Below are 14,005 nucleotides of genomic sequence, written 5' to 3'. Positions count from 1 at the left end.
CAGTCCTGGGATTTCTTTGGAAGGAACGATGCTAAAGCTGAAACTCCAGTACTTTGGCCACCTCATGTGAAGAGTTGACTCATTGGAAAAGACTTTGATGCTGGGAGGGATTGGGGGCAGGAGGAGAAGGGGATGACAGAGGATGAGATGGCTGGATGGCATCACTGACTCAATGGACGTGAGTCTGAGTGAACTCCGGGAGTTGGTGATGGACAGGGAGGCCTGGCGTGCTGCGATTCATGGGGTCGCAAATAGTCGGACACTACTGAGCGACTGAACTGAACAAACCTTTGACTGCTTTTCCTCTGCTCACCTGCTGACACACATTTGTATACTGTCTGTTCCACTGCCCTGTCATTTCAAGGAGCTCCATCTACTTGGCATCACCAGGAAAGACCACTCTTTTTGGTAGGAAACTAGAGGATTCAACCTCTTGATCATGGCCAGATAGCTCTCCAACTTACAAGGAAGTTTGGTTATCAGCATTATAGCCTCTTCTCTCTTTTAAAGAAGTTGTCTCTGTTGCCTTCTCTCTTCATCTCTTTCCTCAAGGAAAACTGAGAGAACTCTTTTCAGCCTTCTTTTTCCTCCTCCCTAATGACCACTGATGAAAATCCCCAAGTCCTGTGGGTGATTGGACCAATTTGTAGTTAAGCTGATAGTGGGTCAGCCTCTGTAGACATTCTTCAGAGGCCACAGAGTGTCTAATGTGGCTCTATTCCTGATTCAACCTCCTGGGAAGGTTGGTGTGGTAGAAACTTGTGTTGTCGCTAAGTCGTGTCTGACTCTTTTGTGACCTCCTGAACTTTCCCGCCAGGCTCCTCTGTCAATGGAATTCTCCAGGCAAGAATACTGGAGAGGGTTGCTGTTTCTTTCTCCAGGGGATCTTCCTGACCCAGGGATTGAACTTTCATCTCCTGCATCTCCCGCGTTGGCAGGAGGATTCTTTACCACTGAGCCAACAAGGGATTGGTAGAAACAGTGCAAAGAATAAATGCTGAGAAATGCCCACAGCCAGTCCTTTGTTTACAGGAGACTTTCATTAGTGTTCTCTCAGTAATTTTTACAACCCTCCCAAATGGTGAGTCAGGGGAGAAATACTAGTATCCTTCTTGTATACATCGCTAAGCTTATCTTCAAGTCATTGCCCGATTTTATATGTATATTAAATAATAGAGCCTGAACTACTCTAATCCAGGACTTTTGAATGAAAGTTATTAGCTCTTCCTCCTTCCTAGGCTTGAATCTGATGTTCAGAAATGTAGAATATATTTTTGCATTTCTATTAAATTAATTAGTTTTGATGTTATTCTGATCAAGTTATAGTCAATTTCCTCATAATGAGATTGAAAGTTTCAGTTTTTAACTCTTAGTGATTTGTTTAGCCCTTTCTTTTTTTCACTTTCCTTAACTCAGAAGATCTGGTACTCCCATTTGTTTAGTTTATTATAAAAATAATAAAATATTACAGAAGCTTAGGAAATAGAAAAAATTACTTGGAAGTCCCTCACCTAACCCAGTTTAGCATTTTCTTTATTGCCTTTCAGTCTTTGTTCTTAAACACAATTGCAGTCAGTGTCATTTAATTTTATATTCTGCATTTCACTTAGCCTTATAGAATAAATGTGTTTCTACAGTATTGTACATCCATAGCATGTACTACATCACAATTCAACCATTTTTATATTGTTGGACTTTAAGAGTCTCCTAGTTTTTTCCACTATTGTAGACAATGTAACAGTGAAAAGCCTTTCATCATAAAGTTATCCTTTCATCTAAACATATCCCTAGGATAAACTTCTACAAGTGAGCACCTTGGTTAAGGAAAGGTATGATTCTTGTTTCACATTGTCAAATTTCTTTTTAAACATTTGAAAAAATGTTATATAAATTTTTACTATGATTAGCAGGGTGGAAACATATTTCACTGTGCTCTTGTTGATATTTGGAATCATCTTTTACTTTTTTTTTACTAGTTTAAGAAAAAAAGTCTGTTGAATGCTTCGTTTGTTCTTTTCTGATTACTCTCAAGGTAAACATTTTCTCCTGTTTATTTACTAGTTGTATTTTCTCTTGTATGAATTTTGCAACTTTTAGTTTCTGATATTAGAGATAATGTGTGTCCTGAATTATATACAGTCAGACTCTCTGGAAGGATTAGCAGTTTTAATGTGTGGGTTATTTTTAAATTTTAAAATGTATTCTCCAGTTCTCAGCAGAAGTGTCTCTAGCTCTTCATAGGTTGTGGAAATTCCTATGGGGATATCTGAGTCTGTGAGAGGTGATGTGAACTTCTGTTGCTGTGGAGTGACCTACTGAAGTCTCTTCTGTTATCAAACCATGCAGCGTTGGTGGTGGTTGGGAGTGATTGGCAGCAGCTTGAGCTTTCCAACATAAATTTGGTGAAAAAAATTTTAAATAAACATTCTGGAAAGTAACATCTGTTTTTTCCCTTTGGTTTTGATTAAGGACAGTTTTCCTCATGTTCCAGTGGGGAAAACTTTTAGAAAATGTTGCCTTTTCCTTATTCTGTTAGAAAATCTGAAACCATAGTTGATCCAGTTTAAAAAAAATAGTCTTTATGTAACAATGTGTATTTTCTGTGATTCATGAAATCTGTAGCTTGATTAAAGAGGCTCGTCACATGTGCCACACTTCCTCATACTTCAGTAACTTTGTACATGCTCTTCTTTCTCCTGGAAAGCACTTCCCTACTCGTTTGCCTGGCAACCTCCTGTTCTGTCTTGAAGACCCTCTCTGTGTGCAGTCACAATAACAGAAATCACATGAGCTAGTTTAAGTGAAAGGAATTTGACAAATTTACACATCTGTATAAGATGTACATTTTCATCACTTCAAAAAGTTCCCTTATGTCTTCTCCCAATCACACACACACCATTAACCCTGAAAACTGATCTACTTTCTGTCACTGTAAATTAGCTTTGTATTTTCTGAAGTTACATATGTATGTAATCATATAGTATAAACTCTTTTGAATCTTCTTTTCCTCAGTGTAATGTTTTTGAAATTTGTTCATGTTGTGGAGTATATCAGCAGTGAATATCTTTATGTTGTGGAGTAAATTCTATTGTATGGATAAACAAAACATGTTTATCTATTTACCTGTTGATGGACATTTGGGATGCTTCTAATTGGAGCTGTTAAAGGTGTACAAGGTTATTACACAAAAGTCAGCTGCTTTTCTACACACCAATAATAAACAAGTGGAATTTGAATTAAAAAACACAATACTATTTACATTCAGTTCTATTTAGTTCAGTCGCTCAGTCGTGTCTGACTCTGCGACCCCATGGACTGAATCACACCAGGCTTCCCTGGCCATCATCAATTCCTGGAGCCTACTCAAACTCATTTCCATCGTGTCGGTGATGTTATCCAACCATCTCATCCTCTGTCGTCCCCTTCTCCTCCTGCCTTCAATCTTTCCCAGAATCAGGGTCTTTTTCCAATGAGTCAGTTCTTCACATCGTGTGGCCAAAGTATTGGAGTTTCAGCTTCAGCATCAGTCCTTCCAATGAATATTCAGCACTGATTTCCTTTAGGATGGACTGGTTGGATCTCCTTGTAGTCCAAGAGACTCTCAAGAGTCTTCTCCAACACCACAGTTCAAAAGCATCAATTCTTTGGTGCTCAGCTTTAGCACCCCCTAAAATAAAATATTTAGGTATATACGTAGGAAAATATGTATAAGGTTTGTATGAAGAAAACTACAAAAGTTTAATGGAAGATATTAAAGGAGAACTAAATAAATGAAGAGATACTCCATGTATATGCATTTGGAAGACTCAATATTGTCAAGCTATTGCTTCATCCCACATTGGTCTGTAGATTCAATGCAATTTTGTTTTTCCTATTTATGTCCTAGACAACATATTGAAAAGCAGAGACATTACGTTGTCAACAAAGGTCCATCTAGTCAAGACTATGGTTTTTCCAGTGGTCATGTATGGATGTGAGAGTAGGACTATAAAGAAAGCTGAGTGCCGAAGAATTGATGCTTTTGAACTGTGGTGTTGGAGAAGACTCTTGAGAGTCCCTTGGACTGCAAGGAGATCTAACCAGTCCATTCTAAAGGAGATCAGTCCTGGGTGTTCATTGGAAGGACTGATATTGAAGCTGAAGCTCCAATACTTCCACCTGATGTGAAGAGCTGACTCATTGGAAAAGACCCTGATGCTGGGAAGGATTGAGGGCAGGAGGAGAACGGGATGACAGAGAATGAGATGGCTGGATGGCATCACCAACTCAATGGACATGGGTTTGGGTGGACTCCAGCAGTTGGTGATAGAGAGGCCTGGCGTGCTGCGGTTTATGGGGTCACAAAGAGTCAGACATGACTGAGCAATGGAACTGAACTAAACAACCTAGAGGGGTGGGATGGGGAGGGAAGTTGGAGGGACGTTCAAGTGGGAGGGGACATGGGTAAGCCTATGGCTGATTCATGTTGATGTTTGGTAAAAACCAATGCAATACTGTAAAGCAATTATCCTTTGATTAAAGGATAATCAAATTTCTTTGATTAAAGAAAAAAAGCCAAGGACTGGGAGAAAATATTTGCAAGGTATCTGATAAAGTACTGTTATCCAAAATATACAAAGAACTCTTAAAACCCAATAGTAAGAAAACAACCCAGTTAAAAAGTAGGTCAAGACCTGAACAGAATCTTTATCAAAGAACATATAAAGATGGCAAATAAGCATGTGAAAATTTGCTACACATGATATGTCATAAGAGAGTTGCCACGTAGAACAACAATGAGGTATGATAATTGTGAATTGTGGATATTTTTCACTCAGTTTATGGCCTAGCTTTTAATGTTCTTAATGGTGTATTTTGAAGAACAAAATTTTTAAATTTTGATGAAGTTGAACTTATCAATTTTTTCTTTTATGGCTTATGTGTGTATATCTGTCATTTGAGAAATCTTCGTACATGTAAGATCAGGTAGATATTCTTCACTGATTTTTTTCCAGAAGTTTTACACAGTTTTAGCTTTTATATTTAGGTCTATGAGCCATTTCATATCAACAACAATTGTATGAGGTAAAGGTGGAGGCATGTTTCTTTCTATGTATCTATCTAATTTCCCATCACAGTTTGTTAAAGAGACTATTCTTACCCTAGGGTTCATTGTGGCACTGCTTACAACAGATAAGACACGGAAGCAATGTAGATGTCTATCAACAGGTGAATGGATAAAGAAGATGCGGCATACACATTCACACAGACACACACACACAGTGGACTGTCACTCAGTCATAAAAAATGAAATAATGCCACTTGCAGCTGGATAGGCCTAAAGATCATCACACTAGATGAAGTAAGCCAGACAGAGAAAGACAAGAATCATATGACGTAGTTTATATGTGAAACCTAAGGGAAAAAAAATACAAATGAACTTCTTTCCAAAACAGAAAGAGACTCACAGACATAAAAACAAATTTATGGTTAACAAAGAAGAAACGTGGGGGATAAATTAGGAAACTGGGATTAACATATACACATTCTATATATAGCTAACCAGTGAGGACCTACTGTATAGCACGGGGAACTATACTCAATATCTTCTAGTACGCTACAAAGGAAAAGAATCAGAAAAGGAATATATGTGTGTATGTTGAATATATATTCTTATGGTAATAATATGAGTTTGAGCAAGCTTCGGGAAATGGTGAAGGACAGGGAAGCCTGGTGTGCTGCAGTCCATGGGGTTGCAAAAAGTCGGACACAACACTAGTAATAATATATAACAAGCATTGCAGTGTACACCTGAAAGTAACACAATATTATAAATCAACAATACTTCAATAAAAATAAGTAAATAAAAAGAAAAAAGAAAAAAGAGAGAGAGAGACCATCCTTTTCCCTCCCAATTATCTTGGTACTTTTGTCAGAAAACCAAATGACCATAATTATGAGGTTTAATCCTGTACATTCTGTTCTGTTCCCTTGATGTCTTTGTCTATTCTTTCGCCAACATTACAGTGTCCTACACTTAGAAGTTTATAAGTGTTATTTACTTATAACACTTTGCTGCTTGTTTGGTATTACTTTTGTTCTCCTTTTTTCCCTTTGTGGTTTGATGATTTTCTTTTGTATTGTGCTTGATGTTCCTTTCCTCTTTGTTTTTCTGAGCCTATTGTATGTTTTTGATCTGTGGTTACTCTGGCTTTCAATTATGTTAACCCATAACTAAATCTATTTTCTTGAAACTAGTAGTCATGTTAGTTCAAACATATTCTGAAAGATCTACATTTTTTACTTCCCTCTCCCACATTTTGTAACTTTGATGTCTTGTTTTACTTCTTCATGTTTATCCTTTTGCTGTTAATTAAAATTGTTATAATCTCTTTTCATGTTCTTATTGGCCTTTTGTATATGTTTTTGGAGAGGTATCTATTTAAGGCCTTTGCCCATTTTTGAATCAGGTTATTTTTTATTTTTGAGTTTCAGGAGCTCTCTCTATATTCTGGATATGAATCCATTATTAAATATATAATTTGCAGTAGGTTACCTCCTTATTCTCTTGATAATGCCTTTTAACACAACTTTTGGTTTAGTTGATTTTGTCTGTTTTTTTCCTATTCTCTATTTTATTTATCTCTGCTCTGATCTTTATTATTTCCCACCTTCTGCTAGCTTTGGGGTTATTTTATTCCTTTTTTTCCCTAGTTTTTCAGTTGCCAACTTAGGTTGTTGATTTGTGATCTTTCTCTTTTTAATGTAAGCATTTATAGTTATAAATTTCCATCTTAGCACTTATTTCACTGTGTCCCATAAGTTTTGGTATGTATGTTTTTGTTTCCATTCATCTTTAAGTATTTTCTAATTTCTTTCTTAATTTTTAAAATTAATTAATTAATTGTAATTGGAGGATAATTACTTTGCAATATTGTGATGATTTCTGCCATACGTCAACATGAACCAGTCACAGGTATATATATATGTGTGTCCCCCCCCCCATCCTGAACGCCCCTTCCACCTCCCTCTCCACCCTATCCCTCTGGGTTGTCCCAGAGCACTGGCTTTGGGTGCTCTGCGTCATGTATTGAACTTGTCCTGGTCATCTATTTCACATATGACAATATACATATTTCAATGCTATTCTCTCAAATAATCCCACCCTTGCCTTCTCCCACTGACTCCCAACAGACTCCCAAAAGTCTGTTCTTCTTTGATCTATTGGTTATTTAAAGTATGTTTAATGTTCAGAATTTTGTGAATCTTCCAGTTTTTCCTTTCTTATTGATTTCTAACTTTATTCCATTTTTGCCAGAAAGGATAATTTGCACAATATCAGTTTTTCAATACATATTGAGACCTAATTTGTAGCCTAACATATGAGCTACTCTGGGAAATGTCCCATGCGCACTTGAGGAAAAAGTGTATTCTGTTGCTGGGTGGAGTGTTCTGTATGCATCTTATATGAGATTGGTTTTTATGTTGGTTAAAAAACTCCATTATTGTGAGTGGGATGTGAAAGTCTTTAGATATTATTATAGAGCTTTTCTGCCTATTTCTGTCTTTAATTCTGTCAATTTTTGATGGTCTGTCATTAGGTGTGTAAATGTTTATAATTGTTATATCCTCTTGCTATGTTGAAGATTTTATTAATATATTATGTCCTTCTTTGTCTCTTGCAATCTTTTTGGATTTAAGGTCTATTTTGTCTCATTAGGATAGCCACCTGTATTCACTTTTGGTTATTATTTGCATGAAATATCTTTCTCTTTCAATCTGTTTGTGTCTTTGGATCTCAAGTGAGTCTTGCAGAGAGCAGAGAGTTGGATCATATGTTTTTTTATCTGTCTTGCCAAGCTCTGTCTTTTGATTGGAGAGTTTAATCAATTTACATCTAAAGTAATTACTGATAAGGAGAGACTTACTTCTGTCACTGTGCTTTTCGTGTTGTACATACCTTTTAGTTTTTTGGTTCCTGTTTCCTGCATTACTGTCCTTTGGTTTAGTTGATTTTTTGTAGTGAACTATTTAAATTTTTTGTCATTTCCGCTCATGTATATTCTATACCTATTTTCTTTGTGGTTACCATGGGGATTACAAAATTTATAACACTGTAATTTGAATATATGCCATTTTATCTTCAATAACATGTGATAGGTCTGGGATAGTCTTTACTCCAGAAAGAATTCATCCCCACTACTAAGGTGTGATCTAATAGAGTCTCCTATAAATACTGTAAGGGATCACCAATGATTCTATTTTTTTGGTTAGAGTTTGACCATCTCCCTACTTTGTGTAAGTTCTGGGAGTTGTTTAGCTTACAAGTCTCTACCCATGCCTTGGCTGGCCTTGCGGAGTTTTAGTCTACATGTCTTAATAATCACAAAGACTCAAGGCAATACTTTGCTGATTTCTGGAGCTGTTTTTCTATAAGCATCCTTCTTTCAAGAACTGTGCCCTGAAACATCCAGCCACTTCAGCCTCTTGGAATTCCAATTTCCTCAACTTAGTGGAGCAGCTCTAGTTGAGTTCATTCTTGCATCTTGCATAGTTTGAAAATTGGCTCCACGCAGTCAGCCAGAGTGATTTTGTACTTGCCTGTTTCTCTCTTGGAGATCATTGTCCTGAACTATCTGCTATCCAATGTCTGACACCACTTTTCTACAACTTTCTAACTGTTTACATTGTGAAGTTAATTCAGGGCTTTCCTTACTTCACCATGGAAAGAAGTAGAAGATCTTAGGCTTTTAGCAATCCCAATTAGGTATGTTTTGGACAGACAGGAAAAGAGGCTCATAGTTAGTTAAGGTTTCAGAGGAAAGCACGTTGAGAAAATATAATTAGTGACTCTAAGAAAGATCTTGTCTAAGCATCTGGGTTCATTTATCTTTCCTTGAAATAGTACCAAAGTACTCAGTTTGAATAGGAATGATACCTGGATTTTCGTTTCTGTTTGAAAGATTCTTTAATTTACCATCTTAATATATTTCTTTCTATTATCACTCAGAGCTGTTACATTTATGAATGTGACTGATTCAACCAGAGCATTTGTCCATTCCACTAATTTGAGCGTTTACTGTGGAAATGTGTTTGTCATGTGTTTTTCTCACTAAATTAAGATGGGAGGCATTCAGCAAAATAGGTGCTATGATGATAATATGACTTTTAACATTAAATAAGAACAGCTCAGGATATCTAATAGTTGAAATAAAAGTATTATTTTCTTAGCTGTCATCCTGCCATCTTGAGAATTCTATGATGTAGTTGATCCTGAGATGAAAGGGTTTTCATTCAAGAACTCCTCCAGAACATTTATCAATCTCCTAGAAAATTAAGTTATCTCTTAACTCCCCACTTTGTATACTAACATTAGATATTAGAAAAAATAAGAATAAAAATTATTTTATTTAGGAGGGTTTTCCCTGGTTAACAAAATTTGTCTAAATTGGCTCTGAAGCATGTAAGGCTCTCAGACATTATAGATAATTTTGTTAAATTCCTCTTATTATTAATTCTGTTAGCCAAGACTAAAGCTGATACTATTTATATATTTCATTTAAATCAGTCTTGTCAGTGATTGTAAGATATAAAGAAGAATACTGTTGACTAAAAAAATAACTTCTGTCCTTTTGATGTGCAGAAGATTCATCTGTGCTTTCTGAAAGGGCTTTTAAAGTCTTATTTGTATATAAGGATATTTTAAAAAATTTCATATTGTTGGGAGTGGTGGCCAAGATGGCAGAGTAGGAAGATCCTGAGCTCACCTCCTCCAGTGGGAACATCAAAATCACGACTACTTACAGAGCCTTGTGAGAAATCAATGAGAAAAACATGAAGACTAGCAGAAAAGATTTTCCACAACTAAAGATATGGAGGAACCACAATGAGACAGGTTAGGTAGAGATGCTGTATAGTTACCAATACCCTCATATAGATGACCCACAAACAGGAGGATGTTACAATTACAGAGGTTATCCCCAAGGAGTAAGGGGTCCAAGCTCCACATTGGACTCTCCAGACAAGGGGTCCTGTCCCAAGAAGATGAAACACTAAAACATATGGCTTTGAAGCCCAGTGGAGTTTACATACTGGACAGCCAGATGCTTGTGGCAAACAGGCACTAATCTCTTGAAGTGCACAGACAAAGTCTCACATGCTCAGAGGCCAGTGCAGAATTTTTGTTTGTTTGTTTTTGGCAGTGCTTCAGCATGTGGGGTCTTAGTTCCCTGACAAGGGATTGAACCCAGGGCCCCTAGAGTGGAAGTGTGAAGTCTTAACCACTGGACCACCAGGAAAGTCCCTCAGTTCAGTTCACTTCAGTCGCTCAGTCGTGTCTGACTTTTGCGACCCCATGAATCACAGCACGCCAGGCCTCCCTGTCCATCACCAACTCCCGGAGTTCATTCAGACTCACGTCCATCGAGTCAGTGATGCCATCCAGCCATTTTATCCTCTGTTGTCCCTTTCTCCTCCTGCCCCCAATCCCTCCCAGCATCAGAGTCTTTTCCAATGAGTCAACTCTTTGCATGAGGTGGCCAAAGTCCTGGAGTTTCAGCTTCAGCATCATTCCTTCCAAAGAAATCCCAGGGCTGATCTTCAGAATGGACTGGTTGGATCTCCTTTCAGTCCAAGGGACTCTCAAGAGTCATCTCCAACACCACAGTTCAAAACTATCAATTCTTCAGCGCTCAGCTTTCTTCACAGTCTAACTCTCACATCCATACATGACCACAGGAAAAACTATAGCCTTGACTGGACGGACCTTTGTTGGCAAAATAATGTCTCTGCTTTTGAATATGCTGTCTAGGTTAGTCATAACTTTCCTTCCAAGGAGTAAGCATCTTTTAATTTCATGGCTGCAGTCACCATCTGCAGTGATTTTGGAGCCCCCAAAAATAAAGTCTGACACAGTTTCCACTGTTTCCCCATTTATTTCCCATGAAGTGGTGGGACCGGATGCCATGATCTTCGTTTTCTAAATGTTGAGCTTTAAGCCAACTTTTTCCCTCTCCTCTTTCACTTTCATCAAGAGGCTTTTTAGTTCCTCTTCACTTTCTGCCATACAGGTGGTGTCATCTGCATATCTGAGGTTATTGATATTTCTCCTGGCAATCTTGATTCCAGCTTGTGCTTCTTCCAGCCCAGCGTTTCTCAGGCAACAATTTAGAAGGAGCCTGGGTCAGACCCACTTGCTGATCTTGAAGAGCCTGATAAAAGGATAGGAGGTGACTAGGACTCACCCTGGAAACATAGATGCTAGTGGCAGCCATTCTGGGGAGCTTGTTCAACCATGAGGACACTGGTGCTGTCAAGGGCCATTGTGAAATCTCTCTAGTCCATTAGTGTGGGAAGGTTACCTGCCCACCAATGGGCCAGCACAAGTCTGGGATCCCCTGATCACCACAGCAAGTCCTTCTGGCATCTGACCCCACTCATCAGTTAGGCCAGTGCCAACTCAGAGCCCTTCTGACCTCACAGCCAGCCATGCCAGGACCCAGTCATACATACCAGTGAGCTGGTAGACACCACTCAGGGCAGAGTCTGACAGTCAGCTGACCCAGCGTCCAGCCCACATACTAGCATGCCCATAGTAGTTGGCCCCACCACAACAGAGAAGCCCACATAAGGAGCACCCCACAGCATATAACTCTAGTGACTAAAGGGGAGTGTGCTGCTGGGTCCCCTAGACATCTCATACATAAGGCCACTTCTCCAACACTGGGAAACATCACCAACCAACCTAATACACAGAAATGAACAAAGACAAATTTGGCAAAATGAGGAGACAGAAGAATATGTTTCAAATGAAGGAATCAGACAAAATTCTAGAAGAACTAAATTAAGTTAGAGACACATGTACCCCAGTGTTCATCGCAGCACTGTTTATAATAGCCAGGACATGGGAGCAACCTAGATGTCCATCAGCAGATGAATGGATAAGAAAGCTATGGTACGTATACACAATGGAGTATTACTCAGCCATTAAAAAGAATTCATTTGAATCAGTTCTAATGAGATGGATGAAACTGGAGCCTATTATACAGAGTGAAGTAAGCCAGAAAGAAAAACACCAATACAGTATACTAACACATATATATGGAATTTAGAAAGATGGTAACAATAACCCTGTATACGAGACAGCAAAAGAGACACTGACGTATAGAACAGTCTTATGGACTCTGTGGGAGAGGGAGAGGGTGGGAAGATGTGGGAGAATGGCATTGAAACATGTATACTATCATGTATGAAACAAGTTGCCAGTCCAGGTTCGATGCATGATACTGCATGCTTGGGGCTGGTGCACTGGGACGACCCAGAGGGATGGTATGGGGAGGGAGGAGGGAGGAGGGTTCAGGATGGGGAACACATGTATACCTGTGGCAGATTCATTTCGATATTTGGCAAAACCAATACAATATTGTAAAGTTTAAAAATAAAATAAAATTAAAAAAAATAAATTAAGTTAGAGATAAGCAGTCTAGTAAAGAATTCAAGTTAATGATCATAAGAATTCTCAGCAAACTCAAGAATGAATGAACACTATAAGACTATAAACTATCAGATATTGAGAAAAAAATAAAGATGACACAAACAAATGGAAATATATGTGTGCTCATGAATTGAATGAGCTAATATATATTTTATATTATATATATATATGAGCTAATATATATATATTATATATATAAATAATATATATAATATATATATAATAATATACATTGCTAATATGACCATACTCTCCAAGGCAGTCTACAGATTCAATGCAGTCTCTAACAAAATACCAATGGCATTTTTTTCCACAGGACTAGAATAAATACTTCTAAAGCTTGTGTGGAAACACAGTAGACCTTGAGTAACCAAAACAATCCTGAGAAAGAATAGTGAGGTTGAATGTATCACACATTCTGATTCCAAACTATATTGCAAAGCTTCAGTAATTAAAGCAATTTGGTGCTGGCACAAAAACAGACTCATAGATCAATGGAACAGAACAGAGAACTCAAAAATAAACCCACACTTATATGGTCGATTAATCTATAATAAAGAAGACAAGAATGTATAATGGAGAAAAGACAGCCTCTTCAGTAAGTGATGTTGGGAAAACTAGATAACTACAGGCTAAACAATCAACTAAACTACTTGCTCATAGTGTATACAAAAATAAACTCAAATTAATTAAGGTCTTAAAATGTAATACCAGAAACAAAGAGCATAGGCAGTATGCTCTTTGATATTAAAATATATTTTCAAATGATCAGTATACTCTTTGATATTAAAAGATATTTGTAAATGATATCTGATAAGGGTTTAATATTCAAAATATACAAAGAACTCATGCAACTCAAAATAAGCAAACAACCCTATTAAAAATGGGCAGAAGACATGAATAGACATTTTCTCAAAGAATATATATAGATGTCCAACAGACACAGGAAAAGATGTTCAACATTCTCAGAAAAATTCAGATCAAACCACAATGAGATATCATCTTATGCCTGTCAGAATGGCTATTATTTAAAGGACAAAAAATAGTGTCAGTAAGGATGTGGAGAAAAGAGAACCCTTGTACGCTGTTGGTAGGATTGTAAATTGACATAGCCACTGTGTAAAACAGCATACAGTTTCCTCAAAAAATTAAAAATAGAACTACTATCAGTTCAGTTCAGTCGCTCAGTCGTGTCCGACTCTTTGCGACCCCATGAATCGCAGCACGCCAGGCCTCCCTGTCCATCACCAACTCCCAGAGTTCACTCAGACTCACCTCCATTGAGTCAGTGATGCCATCCAGCCATCTCATCCTCTGTCGTCCCCTTCTCCTCCTGACCCCAATCCCTCCCAGCATCAGAGTCTTTTCCAATGAGTCAACTCTTCGCATGAGGTGGCCAAAGTACTGCAGTTTCAGCTTTAGCATCATTCCTTCCAAAGAAATCCCAGGGCTGATCTCCTTCAGAATGGACTGGTTGGATCTCCTTGCAGTCCAAGGGACTCTCAAGAGTCTTCTCCAACACCACAGTTCAAA

The sequence above is a fragment of the Bison bison genome, unplaced genomic scaffold (genome assembly GCF_000754665.1).
Source record: "Bison bison bison isolate TAMUID 2011002044 unplaced genomic scaffold, Bison_UMD1.0 scf7180017864466, whole genome shotgun sequence".
Lineage (NCBI taxonomy): Eukaryota > Metazoa > Chordata > Mammalia > Artiodactyla > Bovidae > Bison > Bison bison.
Note: the sequence above shows the minus strand (reverse complement) of the source record.